Raw genomic sequence first — 25,658 nt, forward strand, 5'->3', positions numbered from 1 at the left:
CACTATACAAAATTACAGATATGAATAATAATAATAATACACTATTTTAATATTTTATATACAAATATTTTTAATTTTAATTGCATCTCGAACAAAATATTGAAACGGTCGAAAAACGTTACAAAACAAATAATTTAAATAGGAATGGCGAGAAACAGAACCAGAGAAAAAAGATATTTGCTGCTGTGCCTGCGCATTCATTTTAATATAATATATTATTTACTTGTACACAAAAGCATGTATAATTGAGAGAGATTGTAAAAATGCCAAGTGATGCAAGTAAGAAACGAGGCAATGTGCCGTGACTGGCAGAGCAAACAGAATACGCCAGATTATCCCGCAGGGAAAATTGCAAAGCTATTGCACTTAAAAGCATACTCCGAGGATGTATAATTGAGTTTCTAATTCTCCATCATTACTTGAGATGTTAGGCTCTCTCGAGCTATTTACCGAAAGACACCTAGTCAAAATCTTGCCGGCTGACATGTACAAATTATCGGTAATCACGAGTCGCTACAATTTCGTCAGTTACTTATCACCATCCCTGAGATAGATCGCAGATACGAGGTCTTGACAGTTTGCTATGCACAGAAATATCGAAAATATCTCATGTTTATTGTAATAACTGCAATTTTATTTGCATTGCCACAATTACAATAAAATATGAAGTAAACTTAGAATCATAAAAATCACATTATAATATTTCAATTTTAAAAAACAGATATTTCTTCACGAGATGGATTTGACGCAACATTACCGTTGTAAAAGCGCAACTATACATATAATACGTGCGCATTACAAACGAATAATTATTACAACTACGTATAAACTCAACCACAATCTACAATTTTGGACAAAAAATTTTATTTTATTTTATTTTTTTCTTTGCGCGCGCGTTCTGTCCGATGCTTTTATGCCCAAAATTAACGAGGGACAAATTTTTCCAAGCGCACAAGCATCCGCTCTGTCCGCGCGCGTCGACGGTTTTTATAATCGTATTTTATATTCATCACGTTTTCCTCTTTCTCTCTGTATCTCTTGAAACTGAGTCGCAAACGGCGAGCAACAAGTTTAGCGACGGCAAATTCGCGTCGTTATCCGGTAATTTCTTCGCTTTCACGAAGAGGCGGTGAGAGCGATAGTTACGGGGGCGCGGGTGCGTTACCAGACAATAAGTATCTCGTTGACATCGCCACCGTGTCGACTGCAGAGTTCGACGCTCGTCGGCACATTACACGTTTGCTCGTAATTAACCTAATGGTCTGCCAAGTACGCCGCGCTGAACCGAGCTTAATAGGCCAGCTTGTAACGATATTGTTCCATCAAAAGAATGAATTCGCAGCTACGGTTTCATAACGGCGCGATTCAACGATTGTTAAAATCGATTGTAAATAAATCTCCGCCGAAATCGATAACATGCTTCCGGTAAATCCGCTCGTAATCGAACACTGCATCGTCAAACATAAATTCTCGTGTCATAAATTGACTGAGAATTTCGAGAATATATGCACGCGTGCGTTGTAAATAATAAAGATTTATTTTGATACATGCTTGATATGTACAAATAATTTCGTATAATGTATATATGTATTACTTATTTTGAAAGCGGTACAAGAATAAGTTTTTAAAAATTATCAGTTATAAAAAACCTTTATAGCTATCATCCACATATTTATTTTTCCATGTAAACTATTTCCTGTTTGTATGCACAACTATTATGAATTTTTATCTCGACATCTTGCAGAATTATGATAAACTGATGCGAAATAAAATAGTGATTCTTATCATTCTCATCGTTTCAGAGAGAATTGTGACGAAATGCGTTTTATCTCTGCTTTTATATCGTGCTAAGCAAATAATCCTTAGAATATCTGTTACCATTTATTCATAAGAAAGATTGTTACTGCGTGTTGTTTTATGTCTTGAGAAATGCTTCGGGGCAATCGGTTTTCTCGAATAAAAAAAAAAGTGGATTTGATCCTTCGGAATAACTACGATGTTTGGCTTTCGCAGCACGCGGATATATGGTTTCGCGCTCGCGTTACGTCTTTTTTCCACTCCCGTCTCGGTTTCTTGTGTGCATCGAAGTGATCGATTCTTTCTGCAGTTCAAATGATAAATTCTTGCAAGCCGTAATGCATCTCACGATGTGCAACCGCAAAATAACGCGTCAAACACTTTTTCTTGCGAAAACAAAACGCTGTTTATCGAGGTATCTTTAAGCGATCTATAGTATCACGTCGCGTAACGTCGTTGCAAATTATGACATTGATATCCCGATAGATAAAATCGGTTATAAGCAAACGATGAGCGTGTAGTTATGGATCTGGCAATTGCAACGAGAAACGTCGATTTCATGGCACAAACGAAACAGTCGGTGCATACCGTCTAAACGCGACTCGTATAACAGATTGTACAGCTTCTACTGCAGCGATTTCGGTCGTCAACAAGAGAAAAAAAATGGAGAAGAGAATGCGAAAGAGGAGAGAAAAGGAGGAAAAGAATAGGAGAAAGAGAAACAATAAAAGAAATGAGAGCGAAAGGAAATATCGTTTAAAAAAATGATCATTATAAGGCGTTCTTTCTTCCGGATCAAAAGTCTTATATCTATTAATAAACTTTTTTCTCTTTCAACACGATAACACGAGACATATTTTCGATTTATTCGCGCGCAAACAAATTATAATATTGATACTTCTTGATAACCGGAAATTGGTTAATTGCGGTTGTATGTGCATGCAATGCAAATATCGTTCCGTTATTAATGCACCGTCTGCGTCCATATAACCGATCTATCGACGTCATTCCCGGAGGTATTCATTGCACCTATAACTGCTTATGTATAAACGAATAGCATCGATTATCGTCGCAGGATTATATCCCGCATCTCTTCTCGCTCGATTATTCTTTTTAATTATTTTATCTATTATTTAAGTATTTATTTTGAAATTAAGATATTTATAATGCAATTCAATTTTCAATTTAAACAAATATAAATGTTTATAAACAAAAGATATTTATAAGAGATATGTAAAATAATTGATTTAACTATATTCAATTTTCTGATTAAATATATTAAATTTAAGCGTGTAATATTTTTTAATTACAGTATGCAATTTCACTTAATACGATACGTTACAAATGATTTTTGTATAATTTCGAGAATCAAAAACTATATGTTACGCATTGATTACTTCCTCATACGCTTTATGCACGCTCAATGAATTTTGTATAAAACGCGATATATATATATATATATATATATATATATATATATATATATATGTATATTCTCTAACAAACGCTTAACACACCTTTGTACTCAAAATTTAACAATCCAATCAATAACGCTCGCGCCTTAATACATTTTGCAATGTTAAAACTTTCACAGTGACAGTGAGAGACATGTTTGTAAGGGGTCATTATAGTAGATATTATAATCCGAATAAACGTCTATAAATGCACGCAATTTATTCTGGTTAAATATCGTAAGAATAATACAACATATTTCAACAAGTTATTAATATTTTATTCTACAAACCCTTACCAATCGGTGTTACGTAAGATTTAAATGTAAATGCGTATCGCAAAATAAAAAATTTGAGGACTTTAATTAAGACTTGATTGCGATTATTTATACGTTTTGAAAATACTCGCCATTGTTAGAACTGACAATGACTTGATTTTCTTTTATACTAAACTTATTTTTTTTTCTTCAAGATGCATGAATCATACGTTACTGTGGTTGGCTCGAATATAGAGATATGTGTCATTATTCGAAAAATTTGAAACCCCATTCACAGCTAGAGATTTCTAACTGACTGTCATCGAAATTGTTCTATAAATTTTTAGCATGCATTATGAAACTTGCTCCATTTGCAATGCAAAGTCCTCTAGAAGTTAACTCACCCATAAAAATTCCGGTTATACTTCCTTCTCTCGCTCCCTCATTTTCTGCTATACATTATTTATAACGCAGGTAACAGAGTGTAACTCTAGTGAAAAATCTTGGTCGTATGTTTTGTACATTACAATTATGTAATACATCTAGAAGCTTAGCTAGATCTAGTGTCTCGAAAAACTTGCCACGCGCACACACATACATACATACACACATACATACTTTACATCCTATCGGTAATATGTTCTAAGCAAAGAAAAAGAAAAAAAAAAGAAGATATAGTAGAATAGGTGATCCTGAATAATATTAAGAAATTCTGAAATTTGCTTGTTAAAAAAAGACATTAACTTATCGCTATAATTAATACTTTTTCTTGCAGTTTCCACATTAACAGTTAAAGTACGAAATTCAATTAATCTTGAATTAAGAAATGCATAAACTTGTGAAAGATTCTATTATAAGATCTTTCAAAAGTTTTATCATTATTCAAGATAAGCATTATTCCTACTTTACAAAACTCTCTTTACCTACTTTTAGAAATAGAATTCAAACTCATGTTGAGAATACACAAAATTTTATAAAAAAATATAATTTAAAACTCTACAATATATAAAGTTTAAATTTATGAAAAATTAATTAATTTTTGAAACTGTTCATAAAATATTTTATAAAGAACAAATTTTATATATTTTTAAAATAATGTTTGTTTTGCAGCATTAAATATCATCGTTTAAATATAAATATATTTTATACACGTTCACATAAGTTATTACTTCCTCTCTCTTGTAGTATTTTTCATATATAATATTTAATAAAGTCCATATATTTACACAAAAAATATATTTAATAATCACACCTTTAAATGCACCTGTTTTACACAAAAGATTAAAAGATATCCATATTTACTGATTTTCAGTATATGTATTAAACATTGATGACATATTTGAATTTTAATCAAAGTTTAATGTAATTAAATAAAAAAATTAATTAATTAACTTTTATCATATATAAACATGTTTAATCAAATCTTGAATAAATAAAGAATAAAGGAAGTAAAATGCTAAATATTTTTATCATAATTTAATTATATAAAAAAATATATAAATTATATTAATTGTAAAAGAAAAATCTTTTTCGAAATCTTACAGAAAAATTTTAAAAAATATTGGATCAAACTGTAAATTTATGTTTCAAATTCGATTTTGCAATTACAAGAGTGGAAATAAATGACCGAATATCCCAACACAACTGAAACATATTCCATATAAAATATCGCACGTCATCTCGCGTTACATTTCAGCCTCGTGCTCTCCATTTACCGCACACCAGCTTCGCCGTTACTTACTTTAATTAAATTTGTCGTGTATATATATCCATAGCCATTGGATTCGACCAAGACTCCGAAAGCAAACACAAGCGGAAAACACGTGTCACTGAAACGTCATGTTCGAGAAACGAAACAGATGTAATCCGCGCGTTGCGCGCCGCTCGAAACGATACGAAGTCGCAAACATCTCGCGTGTTCCATTGCGTAAGATCAATACCACGGTAGCACGCAAATGTTTTTTTTTTTTTCACCATTCGTCCAATAATTTTAAGTAGCACCGTTTAAAAGCATTGCCGACGGCGATTTGCGCTCGCGACTGATTCTCATTACAGATATGCCAACGTCACACAAGCAAAGGTGTATTTTCGCATAAATAAAAGAAAGCAAGCTTATAACGGCAAGCTTTCAGGGACGGAATATTCGTTAATCTCTCTCTCTCTCTCTCATCCATTAAACATTAAAGCTTGATTTTTAAATAAATAATTACATCTTGTAGTATGTTTCTAAATTGAAAAAGGATAAAAAGCAATAAATGTTAATTTAAGTGAAATAAACTTTAAATTAAAAGCTTATGTTTTTTTTATTTATTCTAGTAATTATTTTAATCGCCAGAAAGCAAATATATATATATATATATATATATATATATATATATATTCTTCTTTATCCAATCACTATTTTCTGTTAGCTGTTCCTTTGTAACTTTAAAACAATTAACTTTTCAATGTTTCTCCTATCTATTCAACGTAATAAAATCGTCGATAGGTTTACTCAAATTGAGAAATGCACTATATGTGTGTATATATACTATACATATACGCTCTCTGTGCTATATATATATATATGTATATAGCACAATACGCGCTACCTCTACAAACGCGCATAAAGGTATCAAAAATTATATTGAAAGCTTTATGTCTTTATATAATAAATACAAATCGAAAATTTGTTTTCTTGTTCTTTCATTTCTTTTACGTCACGTTATTAATATCAAAGAAAGGAGAGAAAGGTATCCAATTAAAGATAGAGTCGAATTATACGAAACTCCTTTCTTCCGCTAGGATTTAATAAAACTGAATAATGCATTGCTTACTTTTTAACTTATCACGGCATTCATTTCCGCTCCTTCAGAAAGGGCGGTTCCCTCAGGAAGCATTTCTTATTGTTTGGGCCTTGAATAGAAAGATTACGATCGAGAAGCAGTACGTAAGTGCATGAATCGTTAATTTAAACCAAGTGCTCAAGCATCCCGTGCAATTTTCACAGAAAGTTAATCGCTATTTGCCCTACATAAGGATAAATTACCGAATTTATATATAAATCAACAAGACATATTTGACATTTTCAAATGACTTTAATCATCTGACATTTTCAGAACTTTCATGAGATACTATAACGTGACGTTCTCTATCAATCCTATTATTCTCAAATAACTGTCAAGAGTGCAGTTTTTTGAAAAGAGATATGTATGATATGGTATATAGAAATACATAAAAGAAGGAATATAACACAACACGCACACATAGTTTCAATGAAATATGACGTCGGAACAAATGATAAATCACTACGAAGGGAATGAATTTGCAAAACTTCTTTCGCCCGACTATAGGGAAATCATTTTTTTTTACATTTTCACGAAGCATTACATAGTTGTTAGTGTGTCACGTTTGACATAGTATTGATAGGCAACATAGCATAACAGGAAACTGGTGTTGAACTAACACAATAACGGCGTCATGGCTGAAAAAGTATTTGCTATGCACTTTTTTTCAAGTGTTTTATCATCTATCATATTTTACGCACACTTTCCAATAATATTATGTATTCTGATTGCATATAATTTACAAACTTTATTAATAATTTGAGAAAAAGATACAAAAGTTGACAAATTATAGAAATAAAAATGTTCTATTTAATTTTAAACATTTAGATATATATATATATATATATATATATATAAAAGTCATTAAATGAGAAATTTAAATTATAATTTTCAATAATCATTTCTTCACTGCAATATTATTACACGGACGACCTAATTATTAAGAATAGATTGAAAGAAATACAAAACAATAAACCACGCGACCCGTAAAATATCACGTGGCAAAACCACGTAAATAATATATATGATAAATATTTTTATAAAGCATACACGTCTAATTTTAAACGCATCTCTTTCACTTTTGCATCTCTTTCCTTTCCATTTTTTAAAATTTCACGGGAAACGGTAACCTCGCAGTTACACTATATAACCATTTGGTGAATCACCGATCTTTAATACGCGAAAAATTCCATGCATATTTTGCTGCCAGATATATTTTCACGAAACGCGGATAGTGAAGAAAAATTTCGATATTCTTTGCCAAGTAACGATTTTCGTTTGCGCTATCAGTCACGAGAGACACGAATTCAAAGTCAGAAAGCGAGAGGGGGAGATACAATCCTCCTAGGAAGAATAATTTTACACGCAATCATACAATGGCACGTGTACCCTCGGTAGATTTCCATATAAATCTTACGAAATGTCGGTGGAATGACGATATTTTTACTGACGGAAAGAGGGCTACGCAATACGTGCGCAATTACTCCCAATGAGCCGGTCGACGAAATACATATACTTTTAACAGACTGGCGGCCCCTCGTCGTGTAGGCTTCCATCAAAGAGAGGGGGCCCTTAGAGTCTCGATGAGGAACGTCGATCAAATCCCCGACATGCCACTCGCACCGGCTCTCTCGACAAATTCCCCGATAGCGACTTTGGCGCCTTCGACGGTATATGCCTTTTTAACGAGGCACTCCTTTTTAACCCGGAATCGCGGTGATCGATGATGGTACGGAAGAACGGAAACGTCGATCATGATTTCGCGAGCGACACCCTAACCGGGGAAGCCCCGCATGAAAGGCGGAAAGGATCGCGTGGAAATCGTGATTCCTCACCTCGGTAAACGGCCGAGAGAGCGCGAGAAACGATATCGTGAAGGATAACTCGATGTGACGCGACGCCGTGCAGCGGTGTTTGTCATGACGTTGACGGAGAGTTATCGGATAACGCCGACAATAGACGCGCGGATGATAAGAGAGAGAAGCCAGACGGAATAATTAACGTATAATCCGCGATGGCGTTTGATTGCTTTGCGCACCAAAGACCAGCCTTCTCAAAAACATTCCTCTTTTTTTCTCTCATCGCACTCTTTCTCTCTCTCTCTCTCTCTCTCTCTCTCTCTCTCTCTCTTTCTGTATGTGCGTTTCCGCTTTCTGCGAAAACTGCCACCGAATTTTTCGCTTTTTACGGACGCATTCGCTCCTGTCAGATTTTGTGAAAAAAAAAAAAAAAAAACGCTTTTACGCTCAACTAGGATAAAGTGCGTCGTGATATCGTATTGTTAAAAATTGACGCAGCCATGCCGAGCTTTGTAATGTTTGCCCGTGCACAAAGTGTTTTTATGGATAAAGCTAACTTCGATGACGTTCAAATGCACGAAAATTAATTTTTCCTTGATATCAAATTATTTTATAGATATTTATTCTTATAAACAATAATTGGGAAATTATTACGTAATTTTATATAATGTCGATACCCTACTCCGCCGAGATTTGAGAATCAAAAAAATGCAATAACGTAAAACTTGATGTCATAAATCTTTATTAAAGAGATTCACGTTATAGAGATCTTCATGAAATCTTAACATTTATTACGAGCCTTTGACACAAATACGGTCACGAATACATCCACAGAACTCATTCAACCTAACAAACTATCTAATTAATCATCGCTTTCATACGCAGGAGATTGACAAATTTGAGTGCAATATCGCGCGGAAGGCGATAAAACGCATCGACTCGCAAACCAGGTTACCGACCATAACGCAATTTCAGCCTTATCTCTCCCCGTGTATCGCGCGTTTCGGCCTTCCTGTCGCGCCGCGACGATTCTCCGCGTCCCGCATCGCGTGCAAACAGTCCGCGAGACTTACATATTACGGTTCGTGCTGCCTTTATCTACCTAATCCAATATTTCGTTTCGTATTCGGTGGCCGGCGATTTTCTCCGCGATTCGCGCGGAAAACGCGAAAACGAACTCGACGACGGTGCATCGCGGCGTCGCTACCGACGCCGCCGTCGACGACGACGACACGACGATGCAACGCTCGCAATGTTCACTTGGCGCCGGGATAACTGATTGGATTTAACAAATGTTGTAAACGAATTTCACCGGAAGCCGCAGCGCGAATGCACCGCGAGAATCGTTCTTACGGAACGTCATTCAAAATTTGATGAAGAACCCAAAACATTAATTTACAAATTCCGGACATTTCGGTTCTAGAGAAGTTCATGCATATTTTGCAAGCAACTTGTAAATGAGTCGAATAATAATCGGTTTTGTTAGAATTTATAAAAAATAAATAGTTTCTTCAGAAAAAAGAATATTAGCAGTATATAATTGATTGAAAAAGAACAGTTTTTAATAAAGAGATCGAATGTTTATGAAAATTTTTTTATCACGCATCTATTTCTATAATAATTACTGAGATCTAAAAAATCCATATACGGAGAAAGTTTCACGGATTACATGAAAAATATATTTCCTTTTATATTTATTGCGATGCTGGAATATAACGGCATTAAATTATTTATCATTAAGATTATACGATAAAAGCTGTAAATGCATTTTTCCATTGTTTTTAACAATTATATATTTGTTTGTGCATCAATATATTTGAATTTAATTACAAAATTTCTTTGTAAAATATATATAATACTATATAATATTATTAAATAAAAATATATCGCGCCCGTAATTTCTCATGAAAATGTTTCACAGTCACAGAAAAATTATATTATAATTTTTATTATAATATTATCTCCGTATATGAAAAAAAAAGCAGCTGAGCTCTGCTTCAATCTTTATAGTTCTCTCTGTTCAGTGCTTGTAGTTGAAAAAAACATCTCTTTTTTTTTTAACCGGATATAAAAATGCTTTTGGACATAATCCTGACATAAGTAAAAATTTATCGAAATTGAACCTTATATAAATCAATATCTGCTGAAACGTGATAAATATTCGCAATATTCGCGATTTTCTGCACAGATTGAAGAGCACGATTGAAGACCGATGTTGTTGCAACAAAGCTTACGCATTACGAGGGTATCGCGTGATCGTTAAAAAAAAATGCAGCGTCCCATGAAACGAGTTTTGCAGTCAGATTACGTTGCCGTGCTTTTCTCATAAAAATAGCGACGATTCACGGCGAAAAAATCAACAGGGCAGCTGAAACTCGACTCAACTCTTTTCGAATAAAATAAATCATCGTAGTAGAAAGTAGAAAATGGAATGTGCCAAATATTAGGCGGGGCCATTATTGTGACGTCATAAAATCAAAACGCGCAACGAACCAAATAATTATTCATCCATATATGATATTAAATGAATTTACTCACTACACTAGTCGATGTTTGAGAGATTGTAAAGACCGTTGCCTCCTCGTCGATTTTGCCACCGGACACTCCTTGCGGATTACCCGGTTAATTGACAGATAACGCGATTAAAATCCTTCGCAACAAATAATGGCGCGTCGTGTAATCGTATACGCACTCCCGATACGTACTTATCGCACTCAAGACGAGTAAATAACGCGAAACACGACGATAATGTATCTTTGCTCTATCGATCCGATATTTCGCACGACACACCCGACGAAGAATTCAAACGTACGATGTTCAAGCGTCAACTTCGGACCGCTACGTAAAACTTTTTGATTCACGACGCGAGAAGTAATGGCTAATTTTACTCTCACCTATCTTAATTAATCCAAGATCTCCGCTTGTTCGTCGCTCGATTTAACGTTTCCGACACTTGTGAAACATGCGAAAATTATTCTCGACATACGAAATAAGTGCGAGCGGAGTAATGTATGCGGAGCGATTTTGCCGTGACCTCGAACGGTAAAGAACTACGCAATGCTGTGAGAGGTGACTACGCTAGTCAAAACAAAATATCGATGTAAACGACATTCGTCGCGCTTTCGATGAGTCGAAGGCTAAAATTGTTATTACAGTTTAAAACTAAAAAACTACATCTTTCTCTCTCTATCAACGTAAAAAGAATTTCGGAAATTATATATATATATATATATATTTGTAATAAAATAATTTATATAATTTAAAGTAATATATATATATATATATATATATATATATATATATATCATTTACTATATTAAATTAGTTTAATCTAAATTTCATTATAATTTAATTTAATAATTTATATAATTTAAAATATTAAATTAAATATTATATTGTTATTACAATTTTAGCCTTCGAAAATAATTTATATAATTTAAAGTATTAAATTAAATGATAATGAAATTTAGATTAAACCAATTTAATATAGTAAATGATATATATATATATATATATATATATTACTTTAAATTATACAAATTATTTTATTATATATATAATTTCCGAAATTCTTTTCACATTGATAAAGAGAGAAAGACATAGTTCAGTAACAATAAGTATCGCTATCCATTTTGTTGGGTCGTCTGTCTATGTTCGTTATATATCTATGGCGTAGTCGAGCGGGCGCTAGTTTCTTTTAACGACTCGCGTAGTACGAAATATATCGGTACGATTATATTATATTTTCGTAGAGTATTAATGTATATATGAACATAATTTCGCACGATCAGTTTTAATATCAGATTTCTAAAAGTGGTAACAGTATAAACAACAGATTTGTTTTGCTCTTCGACTTTCACCTCGCGCGGTATCGCCGGCCGTTAACGCGCGACCCTAGTTCTTTTATTTACTCGCCTAGTCGTCCTTCTTGGCTGTGTATACGTCACAGGTCACAGTCTCACGGTACTCGTCGCGCGGTTCGGTGGGTCCTTCGCTCGCTCCGCGTTTCGCGCGATATTTTTCCGATCGGGAATGAGATCCGGTATCGAACGAGTGTCGGGAGTGTCGAATCCAACGACGTACGATCGCCGTGCAGTATCTATTATCGCGCACGACCGCGATGCGTAGCGTCTTTCGATATTCTCAACTCTGCCTCTTCCCCCCTCCCCCCCTCCTCCTCCCTCTCCCATCATCCGCTGCATCGCGGCAGCAAACGGGAGAGATATCGCATCTCGTATTTCCGTATCGTTTGTCCGGGATACGGCGTCACGAATCGTGCGATCGAACATTGGAGATATACATATATGACGCGGATCGGGGAATTAAGATACTATTATCGCTCGATTCGCAAAGTGCGAATATTCGCGATTGTCCGTCGCTTGACGAGGGCGTTGCGGTTCGCTAGTTCGGCGTGAAGTCGCCGCTGCGTGTCTCTGAATCCTTCCCCTTTATATCGCGCGACTTGGTCGATGTCGGGAGTGCCGTGCGAAAAAAAAAACAAAAAAAAACGTATGTCTTTATTCGCGTTATTAATTCGTCCGTAGTATGTCGTGCGCGCGGTTTAATCCACGGGACTGTCGGATAATCAGTGGCAATCGATCGTGTTCTTGCGATCGATTTACGTTGACGCGAATAATACGAGTCGGAGAAACGATGGCGGTTAGTGAGAAAACCAGTAGTGACTTGAGGCGAGGAAATATTTCGAGTCGTGAAACATCCGGCGAGAAGAAGACGGCGAATTAGTTGGTGAGCGAATCCAATCGTTATATTCGCGTGATCGATCATTTGCTCATTTTATCTCAGCGACGTTGTTGTATTAATCATCCATATGCTTTGATACATATTTCGCATCGATGCGTTATCTCTAATTCGTATGATTTTAATTAATTAATTCTAATTAATATGAATATTAATATAACGAGCGATGAAATTCAACGTTTTTTTTTTAACGAAGTAGATTTTAAGTAGCACAAATGAATATTATTATAATGCACGGTTTAATGTAATTATACGTATAATTAATAACCAACAGTGTTATGCTGAAATAATAATTATAGCTAATGTTATAATTATAGATATTTCATATCGTAATACGCGTACCAATAAAAAAAATAAAAAAAAAAACAACAACAGGAGAGAAATCACGTACCGGTACGATACCATAAATACACAAAAATTACAACATATTAAAGATACTTTTCTCTATTTCATGAAACATGTAAATTAATCATCGCTCATTGCAATATTTCCACAACGATGCATCACGCATCGTTAGTCACGCATGATTCGCATATCGCATGATCAATAAAATATAACTAAAGTTACAAAATTAAATTATAAAAAATACAGCCACAGTTTTCGAGAGAGAGAGAGAGAGAGAGAGAGATGAATTATAAATTTAATTTTAAATGCCATACCTTTTATATCTGGAATCAATAAAAGTATTATATTTGTTTTTACATATATATTTCGATTTTTTATTTTAGCTTTTATATATATAATTTGATGAGGCATTTTAACAATATATTTATTATATAATAACTTGTTGTATATTAATCAAATTCTTTTTGAATAACTATACGTAAGATCAAGTGATCATTTAATCTTCTAATTTTTTTTATTTAATTTAGTTTGTAATTTATTATTTTTATTAGTTTTCTATTTTATTATTATTTTTAGGATCTAAAGTTAAATTTACAGCGTAGTTATTTATTACAAAAGTATCATTTATCTTATTGTTAGCGAATGTAATATATATTTTTGCATTAATAATAAATGCGTAAATAATAAAATAATACTATGAGGAAATAATTTTCTTCGTGTTTTGAGAATAATTAATTTTCTATAAGAATATGGTACATATTTTTATTTATACGAACACACGCGTATTTTTGTCTATAAAATTTATTAGCGATATAATTTTAAATAAACGGATTAAAACAAAGTCACGTAGCAAATATATTGTTAAACGATCAATAATATATTTTTTTTAATTAGTTTAGCTTGCGGTACATAAAATTTAATCAGCGATTGAGATTATCCTGTATAATAATACGAATGCTGATCGTCGCGATATGAAATATGAAAGAGCATTACGCACGAATGGCTATTCATTGCCAGAGTAATAAATTACACTTGCAAATGGCGTTACTTTCGATTATTCGCTCTATCGCTTCCTCAAAACTTGTTCAAATTAACAAGCGAACAAATTAACGTTTGGCTGTCCGCTAGCTGTTATGTATTTGGTCGACGTTAACTATCGCCGTAATAAAAAGAGGAATGACGTCCCGGCGGAATATACCGTGAATAATTTGCAGGAACAAACCGCGATAATGATTTTCAAAATTGCAGCTGATAAATTAAACAAATACATCGATCTGTCAATCATTTCGCATTGTCTCGCGCGCGATATTGATCATTCATCATACGATATTTTCTCTTAATACGACTTTCCATAAAATCCTTCATAGTTTACAGTTTGATAAACGACAATAACCATAACCAACGAGAAATGATGTATCTCGAGGTCGTTGTGATCGTATATCGCCGCTCGTTAATAAAACGCAGTCTCCCAATTTTGCTTGGTAACGCCGTGAACGAACAAATCACGAAATATCGTTATTTTCCAATACGCAATCGCATATCGCGGTAATTAAATAGTCATATTCGCTAGAAAGTATAGTTGCTTTAATAAAAAATTATCTCGCTCTTTTTTTTATTTTTTAACTTGCACGTATGTATATTAAAAGTTTTAAGATAACACAATTTAATTTTTTCTTCTTTTATAAAAATATTTAGATTAGAAAATAGAATTGCGTTCTTTGTTTTTCTAAAGTCGTAAATAGAAATTTGCAGTAACGGTATGTGTAAAGCTGATGTATCATTTTATGGGGATTTATAAATAATTTGGAGATCTGACTTTATTTACAACGATTTTTCTTGATAGTTTAGATAAATGGTTCTGATTGTTAAACCAAAGAAAATGCCTCAGGACAAACTGAAATCTCAAGTTCACGCAACGTCTCATTTTGTCCTAGGAGATACCTTTCCTTTTCATTTTTCATCAGAGTTATAGCTAAGTTCTAACAAGAGTTCTACTTTTTAAAAACAAAAAAATCACACGAGCAAACGCGCACATGTATGAGCCGAATGTCGAAAGTTCTATTTATTTTAAAATATATTGCATATAGCTCTCATATATTTTTGTGCATATATGTATATATGTTTTCTAAAAAGATTTAATTACAAGCAATATTAAAAGATGTTCATTATAATTTTTTTTGCCCGACATTTTTCTGGGACATCTTTTGGGTTTAACGATCAGAATTATTTGTTTACATTAAGATAATTATTAATTAAAATTATAAAACTATTGAAAATAATGTTAGAATTTTTAATTACTTATGAATTTACATAAATTTTGATACGCTAGTTTTATATAATAATATATATTAAAATATAATAGAATATAATTACGAAAGAAAAATAAAAGCTTGATTAAAGAATTACGAAATATTAAAATGCTTATAATATTTCTTTATATCTAAGCAAAATAACATATTATTATTTATATTCATAAATATTTACAATTTTTAATTGTTTTTCATAGCGGTTAGAGTTACTGTGTTTATTAATATTATTAAAATGTTATTAAACTCATTTAATTTTTTTATTATAATTTATATACATATATCTAAGAATTTTGATAAAATTTTTTAAATATTTTTTTATAGATATTTTATAGAAATTTTATATGATAAATTGATTTGTATGTCTTATTAATGTAGATTAATATTTGATTTCATATTTTTATTTATAATATACATAAATATATAGCTATAAAATAAAAGCTCTGATTCGGCAGATATCGAGTACGAAAATCGTAATTGATCGGCTACATTCGAACTTTATCGAACGAATATGACTATGAATATATATATTACGATGGTCTCTCCTAATTTGCTTATTAGTCGTGAAAGTCATAACCTAGTTAAATGGCGAGGACTATCCGGCAATGTTCTGATGTAGTAGATTGAAAGTTTGATCGAAGGTTCGGTAGTGTCAGGGCCATCAACGATGGATATATATCTCATCGATTCGCTGAACGGTCGTTGAAAAACGCGGTCACTTGTTCGATCCGGGTCTCGTTTTATTCTTCAGGATAGCTCGATGCTACGCACGAAGCGGCATTAACGCGGATTTGATTTCCATCGCGTCGTCCGTGGAAAAATTTCTGGCTATACCGATTTCGCGCGAACGACGAAATTTACAGGACATTCTGCCGCGCGCTCAGCATGTTTCGATAAAATTTAAAGCCGAATGACGACGAGAACGAATAGTAGGCGACTATCGACGAAGCGAATTTTGAGCGCTGTTTAAATTTTAAATGATAGATATAAATTTAATGTTTAATTTTTCACAAGTGCAACGCTGAATTATCGACTTTTATAATCGAATTTGTATTTGATTAGTCTAACAATTCTTGAATCTTTGGCTTGAATATTTTAATCTAAATATTTTATTCAATCCTATATATATATATGTATTGTATATAGTAACTCTCTTGTCTTTTATAATTACAAAAGAAAACCGAGAGAAAAAATATATCTTGTATCAAATTCACAAGTTTGTTTTTCTTTTCTTAATAAAATATTGCTTTGTAAAAATATAGGATTATATTACAACAAAGAGATTATTAAATGAGAATATTTTTTAATAATTTCATTGAATATTTTAATCTAAATATTTTATTCAATCTTTTATATATATGTATATAGTAACTCTCTCTTATCTTTTATAATTACAAAAGAAAACCGAGAGAAAAAATATATCTTGTATCAAATTCACAAGTTTGTTTTTCTTTTCTTACTAAAATATTGTTTTGTAAAAATATAGGATTATGTTACAACAAAGAGATTATTAAATGAGAATATTTTTTAATAATTTCATTTTCATAATAACCTATAAATCTTATATTAAGCAAAGTAAGATACGATCATGAATATGAAATATAGTTGAGATAACAATTTGCTTTGTAGAATAGCGCATATAAGAATACGGATTTTAACAAGAATATAAAAGTAGTGTATACGGTACGTTAAATACGTGTTACATATCTCCTTCGAGACCGAGAGAGTCAAAATTCAAAGTACTATATAGTTAATTAACATTTCAAAGTTTTACCACTTCTACAGTACTTACCTGTTCTCTGTTTCGGCGTAACGAGCCGTTGTGTACGAGTCAACACACGTTGACTTTGTGCTGCGTACAAATTTGCCCTGTTCCAATATAGAGTTCTGAATGATCCATAGAAGAATCTTTCGGCGTTAATCGTGGTCATCGGGAAAGTTTCGAAAATGTAAATATATCGATGATATGAAATAACACTATTGGCAATTTTAGAAAACTTTTGCAAAAATTTGAAAAATAGAACTTAATAATATAGAGAAAGGATAAAATTTAATATTGTGTTAAAAAAAAAAAATGGATACTGAAACACATATTTTATGAAAGAATACTTAAAAATATAAAACGAAGCAGAAAAATGTGTCGTTATATTTTATGTAAATGTGTGTGTGTGTGTGTGTGTTCGTGATTTTTTTCTCAAATATTTTATATTCATGAATTTATTATTTGTGCGAATAGTCTCCAAATCTCCAAACATATTGTGATAATATGTATTCTCTAATATATAATATTTAATATATTTTATTTTTATATCTCTGGGTGACCACAAATCGAATGAAACCAATCTGACATTTTCAAATATTTTATCTTGCGAAATAGTTATTTGTCTAACTATTATAAAGAGTTTTTTTACATACATAAAATAATATTTTGAAAATTTTCTTCATTCTATTGACATTAAATATTCATAACTCTATGACTATTATAAATGATAAAGCACCTGTAATTTAATATTTTCTAAACTATTTTTTTTTATATAATTATTTCACACACACGACACGCTCGCACATGGGTATATTAAACCATTGTGAATATATTCAAAAAATTTGTTATTTTATCGATGCGTGATACAATGAAATGACTTGAATATTAAAACTTCATAGCGTCGAACAAGTATGAATAATGAACATATTTCGAATTATGTCATGCGAAGTTCTTACGAAACAGGAACAGGACGCGATTAACAATTGAAAGTTTTGTGCAGTTAAATCTGTGATGTTGCATATATATACGATTGTGCGCGAATTAATGTCCGGTAATCGCGAACTTTGTCGCAATTTGGTCTATTACAAATTCCGAATGCGACGAGCGTGAATCAGTTGAACGGCGAATATTACGAGTAATTATGCGTACCATGGAGATATTAAAACGATGTCCGGCATCGTGTTTTCCCGTTGAGTATGGCGTCAAAACTTTTCAGGAATATGCGAATATATGGTCCTACGTTAACATTTGCCTTTATATGTAGTATACGCAATATCGCATAATGATTCGAAACGAGCTGCCATAGCGATTAAACGCAAAAATGTTATTGCTTTTGAAATTACGTGCCCTTAATCGGAATAAACGAATTTCTTCTAGAGGGAAAAAAAAAAAAAAAAAACTACATTTGTTTCGATGTTCGATGTTTGATTAAATAAATAATTATTTTTTATTTTTTGAATATAGAATTATCTTTTTTTATTAATTTTTTATTACATACGCGTATCAATGAAACAATATTCGTTTCTCGGTTTTGAATATTTCTTAAATATTTTATTTGCATTAGTGTATCTTAATCTAGAAAAAGATTCTTTTTTTAAATAAAGTATTCAAGTTTGTTCAATACATAAATTGTAATGAAAAGTAATACAATAAGGATATATTTTGTATAAACGCGTAATTTTTATTTATTACTTTATAATTGCTACATTATATAGAATATTCTTTCATTTCTATATATTTCGTACAACTTTCAACTCTTGCCATTTGCCGCGTTCAAAACGGATTCGCTCAATCAAATTAAGCATTAATTTGTGTGTGGCAGCACGAGTGACGAGATAAATTGAAATCGTACAATGGGAGGCGATTAACAATTAAGAGTTTCCGTAATTTCAGCCGTGTCAGCTATTAACGGTGCGTGTGCGATGTGCGTATGTTAACATAGCACAATCGTGAATTCGCGGAAACTCATTTCGCCTGGAATTCCGCGCAAACGATACAAATGCGAATCAGTCAAAACGACAGCGGCGTTCAGAATCGTTTGCGCTGTACCATTGAAAGTCATTACGGATATTATATTTGCTGTTTCGGTCGAATCTGTGACGTTAAGATTGTCGACATAAACGAGGACATCGGCTCGCGTGACGTCTCGGGACGACGACGACATAATTTGCAACCTTCTCTGGTATTAATATATTAATTCAAATCTCTACATTTCGACGGTGTACAATCGCCTCTATAGTTTGACATAAATGATTCATTATATGGGAATTAACGCGCATCACTTGTAACGCCAGTTAATCATTGAAAGCTTGTCTCGCTCCGAAATTTGCTTGCGCAAATATAAATTAATTGAAACAAATTCGATACCCGATTTGACAGAATGGATCATAATTGCTTATGAATGATTACGTATAATTATTAATGTGTACACGTATAATTATTCTATGTCCGCCGCTCCCGTCAGTAACATTCTTCTGAATTTCTTTTGATTTTTAACGCGCTTATTAATTTGTAATCTATTTGTCGAAATTATTTTACGCGTGGAGGCATAATATGAGAAAAAGTATAATTTTTAGCAAGTATTTGCGAAAACAATATTAACCATATTTTTAATAATATTATTAAGTATATTATTTGATTGAAATTTTCTATTCTCGCAAGAATGTATCAATAATCGCAAGAATATCTATTATTAAACTACTTTTAATTTATTCATATATTATTAGAAAGAGAGAAAGATATATGCGCGATTTTAATTTTGATCTGTTTGCTTTTATAACTTAAATATAACTTAAATTAATGATTATTAAAATTTATATTTGAATACATATTTTTATATAATATAACATACAATCACAAAAATATTGGTATGTTCGTCCGCGTACGCGCTCCAAGTCATTCTGCGAATATCCGGAGGTGGTCGACCCGGTACGATTAACAATTCAAAGTTTCGGTCTCTTTCGTGGGATTTGCACGTCCGTGAGAGACGATCGTGCCACAGCGTGTATATGCGAATTAACGCGCGTTTATTGAATTATTCAGAATCCGATGTTGGTGCTGGCCGGTGCGGGGAGAGCAGAGCGACTTTTTAATCACGTCGGATCGCACGGAATGCTCTGTAGAGAACAAGCGCCTTTATACCGGGTGTTCGATGCAAATATAAGTGATACAAATACCGGGCGGGACTCCGGTGATATTAACGTTCCTTCCTCTCTTGTACCAGTCGGACCATATTTTCCATCCCGTCGCGCCCCTTTTATTCGCTTTCGCGGAAGAAATGGCGCATTTCTTTATCTTTCCGTTATATTCCTCGTCTCCGAGCCGGTATTCTTTTTCTCTCTGCCATTTTTTACCATTGTTTTTGCCTCCGTGTACTATATACTACGTACTATATATTTTCGGCGGAAACTAAATGAAAAACCATCGAAAACGCCGATCATCGTACACACTGACAAATGGCCGCGTATAACTTCGCCCAACTTTTACGAAAGCTAATAGAAAAAAGTTTCATTTAATCGTAAGAGAAATAAATTCGGATAGATCTCGACATATATATATACACACACAGACATGTGCCATACACGCTTCTAGACATTCACGTCGGTCGGATAACAAAAATATTTTTCATTAAACTGTTCCGATAATAATGACTCTGCGAGACACAGAAAGCACGTTATCCCATATTCGCCGATTGCCCTTTTATCGACAGATATCCTTTATTCAAAGAAATTACGCGATCGAAGGGGAGAGAACCTGGCACGTTCCGACAAACAAGTTTTATCCGTCCGATCGTGTTTCGATGGGAAACTAGATGGAGAAGTGATTTCATGCGGTTTAATGACGAAAATTCGTCTTCGCTTCGTCGTTTGAGGCGGATACGGTTCATTCATCGACGCGAGCAGCTCGAACGGCGCCGAATACGGAAATGACGGTTCGAACTGATGAGAATTGGAGGGAAAAGCTTGCGCGCGGATAGGATTCGCAACCCGTCGCCGCATCCCTTTCTTCGCGGACGAACGCGAGGAACGCCTCGATGTAATTTCCTGTCGGTGCAATCTCGAGCGGCACGGCAAGCGCGCATATAGCGTGTATTAAATGCGATTTACTGGAAATGGGCGGGAATGCACCGCGTCGCGCATCGGTTTGGGATAACGAAACGTACGGCTGATTGGTTGTAACAAGTGATTGATATCATTACCGGTCCCCGGGCACGAGATCGTGCACGACTGTTAGCGTGCGCGAATTATCTATGCACATGGTACACATCGCTTGGACATTAGCGGATTAACCGTACGCCACGCAACGTATCTCTTTCAACCGGTAAAGAGGACGGTGGTAGAGAGGTTGGAGAACGTGGGGGGGGGTTGTTGGGGGATGTTCTCTTAACTTATCATTCTATTAGCATATCGGTTAGCCTCGTTACGGATGACTGCAGTGATAAATCGTTCGTTCCTGCGCGCGGCTCCTTTACGCGCTCTTAACAGATGACGGCTAACGGCCATTCGAGTCGTGACGTATACAAAGTATCGTACACAAGTATGTGCGTATGGAAATGTATATACGAGCTGCTCTAGAGAACGTAATTACATTACACTTTTTACCTAAGAATTATTTCTACGATTTAATCCAAATTTTAATAACGAAAATATTTATATTGATATCTTAATAAGTTTTGAATTATAATTATTGGAATTTAATAAAGTTTCGATGAATTAAAAGTTTTGAAAATGTCGATGTATGGTATATGATGTATAACATTTACAACGTGTAGATCAGTTTTTCGTCGAAGAAAAATTGATCTGACTTTCAAATAATTAAACAATCTGTAGACAATTTTGGGATTACTGTGTACATATTTAAATGCAATCTTCGCGTTATAGGGAAAGGAATTATTAATATTTCAACGACATTTTGTGAGGTTGAATTAGCGAAGCACGAGAAACTTATTAAATAAAATATTAGATTTAATATCTATATATTAACAAGATATGTTAATCGTGTTGTATTCAATAAGTTTCTCGTATATAGCGAATTCAATTTCACCGGTTTAAATACTTTTCGTCTTACTGTTCTCAGATTAATTTCCTTAACTGGGAAATGTTCGCGCTACGAAACAATGTAACAATACTTGGTGTGCTCGAGTATTTTCAAGCGTCACTGTCTTTTATGATATCCTTAATTAAACTATAAGCTTTTATAAAAGATATTTTACTATAGATATCGGAAGGAAAAAGGAAAAGAATTAAAATACATAAAAATGAAATGGCCTTTTTAATGAAAAATTTATATATTGCGGAATTTATTAAGCTTTTTAAATTATGCTTTTCTTTTTTTTGCATAAAAAAACTCTTTCCTTGTAAATGTCAGAATGTTATTAATCGATATTAAGTAAAGCGCTTTTATAATTCTATATTTCTAGATGCAATCGTCTCTCATAATTTTTCCTTAATGCTTCTATTTTTCCAATAGTTGTTTTGTCTCGTTCTGGAATATCGCTTACGCTTTGTATCTTATTTATAGGTGTTTGCACATGATTTTGCAAATAGCATTGCAACCGCATATTCCCTTGTTCGAACAATATTGAAAATCAGTTTTACATATGGGTTCCGCAAGAGAGTTCCCATTAAAGCAACACATTCTGCATTCGCAATGGTAATTACGAAACAACGCAGATTCTTGTTAGATTTCATAATGTAATTCGATCTCGTAATATCATTATACAGCCAAATGTTTAATTTGATATACTAAGAAAATAAACATAAATTTTCCGAATAACTTCCCGTAACAAGAAATCATCAAATTTGATTTCAACGACAATCGTTGTTAATTTAAACTTAAACTGATAATATCACTGTAATTTTGACAAGATATTAAGTCTTTTCATAAATTGTTTAATTCATAATTAGCTATTCTCAATAATATAAATGGTATTTTATATATATCATCTTTATCGCGCAAATATTTCATATAAAATAATGTGATTAAAACTGTAGCTGTGCAATAATATGATCGACTTAACAAATAAAGTTATATAATAAAATGTTTATATATAACTTTAAGTGCAAGCATTAATATGCATTAGTGTTGCAAAGTTTCTTTGACTCTTTACTATCATTACTAATATATGGATAATCAATCTTTGTTGTCATTGTAAGCGATCTTTCCTCTCCCTCTCCCATTATATATAGCTTAATTCCTAGTTTCCAATGATGCGATCGATCGTGGATAAGTTCCGCTTCGGTGTACACACCATTGTACAACACCATTACAGCTCAGACATTCCTGGCGCAAAAGTATAATACGTTTGCCGATACTCTCCGTGTTTATGGTTTAGTACACACGATACACGCGCGAATCTTTTATGTTGCGTTGTGCATGTGAAGCAGCGCGATAAATTTTTTGCCATCCAAGAATTCTCTACGAGTACGTAGGTGTACAAAACGTAATAATTAATGGTTGGCGTAAGTAGCTGTTGGCCAATATGTTTTGTAATTCATATGATAACCGTTAATTGCAACGTATCATTGTACGGTACAAATCGGTAAAATATTATTAGGTGATCTAATAATGATAATAAATATTTCAATGGCACGTTTCCTGCGGCGGTCAATTGTGACGGCGTCTAAATTTATGCGAAATTTGATATTTATGCGGAATTTGCAAATAATCGATTAAGGACTACCGTTCGTCAGAGCAACCAGAGACAGGATATTGAATATCCGATGTTCTCCATGCCAAATGAAATGAATAATTCGTATTCAATGTTCCTATTATTACACTAGTATACATCTAAAATACATTCAGGGGATTGGGTAGATCGTTGTAAGATTTGTAAATCATAGGATAGTCAGGTTATAGTTGATGAATATTTTTGACAAATTATTAATCAATGTATATTTTCATTTATTAAAGAAATATCTCAAGACGAGACGTTCGAATATAATAAACTTCTAACATGCAAATGACATTTGATTTTTACTCTTTATTTGTCAGAAAATTGACAAGTAATAATTTATAAATTTTTTTCTCAATTCTGAATTCTGTTCTTTTCATAGCGCGCAAAATGTAATTCGCGTGACATAGCCGTCGATCGTGCCAGAAAACTTTCATTCGTTTTTGGCCTAGAAAACCATATCCAAACAAATCATAGCGGCGTGATAGCAGGAAAGTAGCAATAACCGCCGCGGCACCATTTACAGGGATAGCGGCGGCTCGAGCTGCTTTATATTCCAGCCGACTGGGCGTTCAGACAGCTCGTTGCACTCCACGCTACGTGTCCGCGATAGATCGCGATGACGTATTTCGAACGTGGCTGTTTCTAACACAACGATACATCTTGACTAAATCATACGCGCAATCACGTTTCTTCTTACAACGCGCCGTTCAGACCGCCGCGATAATAATCAATCGAAACGTATCTATTTATTCATAATTTTGGAAAATAATAATCGGAAACGCGCGCGAGAAAAGAGTACTTTGCGCGCAGAGTCGCGAGTAATAAATTCCGGATGTCGAGGATGATAAGCCCGCGCGTTTTGCCGGCTGCGGAGAAATGCGTAATGTTTTCGTAAACAGGGATGTCCCGGTTTCCCCATCGATTTTTTTTTTTTCCCCCGAACATCATCATACGCCGACAGATTTGGCGAGCGAGAGCGTGGATGTGGCTATCTCGCAGCGCCATAAATTTCGACGTTTCGCATCCTTATCTACCTGCTGGTTATCGACGCGCTTAAAGTTTCTCTCGCTTCTCCATCTCGAAAGGAGGCGCGAATCTGTCTTTTTATTCCTTCGGAACTTTGCACCGCGTGCATTATCTTATTTTCCCGTCGTATGAGAGCATCGCACACGTTCCGATCTTTCTAAAGTCTTAGAAACCTGAATCCTGAATCTCTATCTTCGAGCATTTTTTACTTCCTACATTCTTCTCACATTCTGCGACTGTCTTTATAATCGCCTAAGGCTTTTTCTGAGATCCTAGAAAAATATCATATTTCCAAGTGAATTTCAGGTTAATTGTCTCGAAGACATAATTTGGATTAATATCCGCGATATAGAAATTATTGATAATCAAAATTACTGATAAAAAATTTTAAAATTTTTTTGTCAAAATAAAAAAATTTTTTTTTTCCCCCATCAATTATGAAGTAAAGAAATATTTAAAAATTGATATATCCCTATGTATAATTTTTAAGACGATTCGCGATCAAATTTCCTTAATGAAAAATTAAGCCAAATCTAAATCACCGAGCAATTAGATGCAATTAAAGTGGGGAGAGCATGTAAGCGGATCGGGTAGACATACTTTAGTAAGATAGCAAGCTCGAATCTCTCACACAAAAGCCGATTGAGGAGAGTCGT

General features: G+C 33.5%; 1 protein-coding gene across 4 annotated transcripts in view; it reads left to right on the forward strand.

Annotated features, from left to right (window-relative positions):
* Dpr12 (defective proboscis extension response 12) overlaps window positions 1-25,658 on the forward strand; it is a 232,060-nt gene that overhangs the window by 30,700 nt on the left and 175,702 nt on the right. The window contains exon 1 of one of the 4 annotated variants that reach the window (XM_070308820.1): window positions 11,922-12,875. The exons of the other annotated variants lie outside the window; for them this stretch is intronic. The gene's annotated coding sequence lies outside the window, so the exon portion shown is untranslated. Of the gene's footprint in view, window positions 1-11,921; window positions 12,876-25,658 lie in introns of those variants that run through there. 4 annotated transcript variants of the gene reach the window in all.

The sequence above is a fragment of the Polyergus mexicanus genome, unplaced genomic scaffold, assembly GCF_030449975.1.
Source record: "Polyergus mexicanus isolate NDT 795.1 unplaced genomic scaffold, iyPolMexi1.0 SCAF_16, whole genome shotgun sequence".
Classification (NCBI taxonomy): Eukaryota; Metazoa; Arthropoda; class Insecta; order Hymenoptera; family Formicidae; genus Polyergus; species Polyergus mexicanus.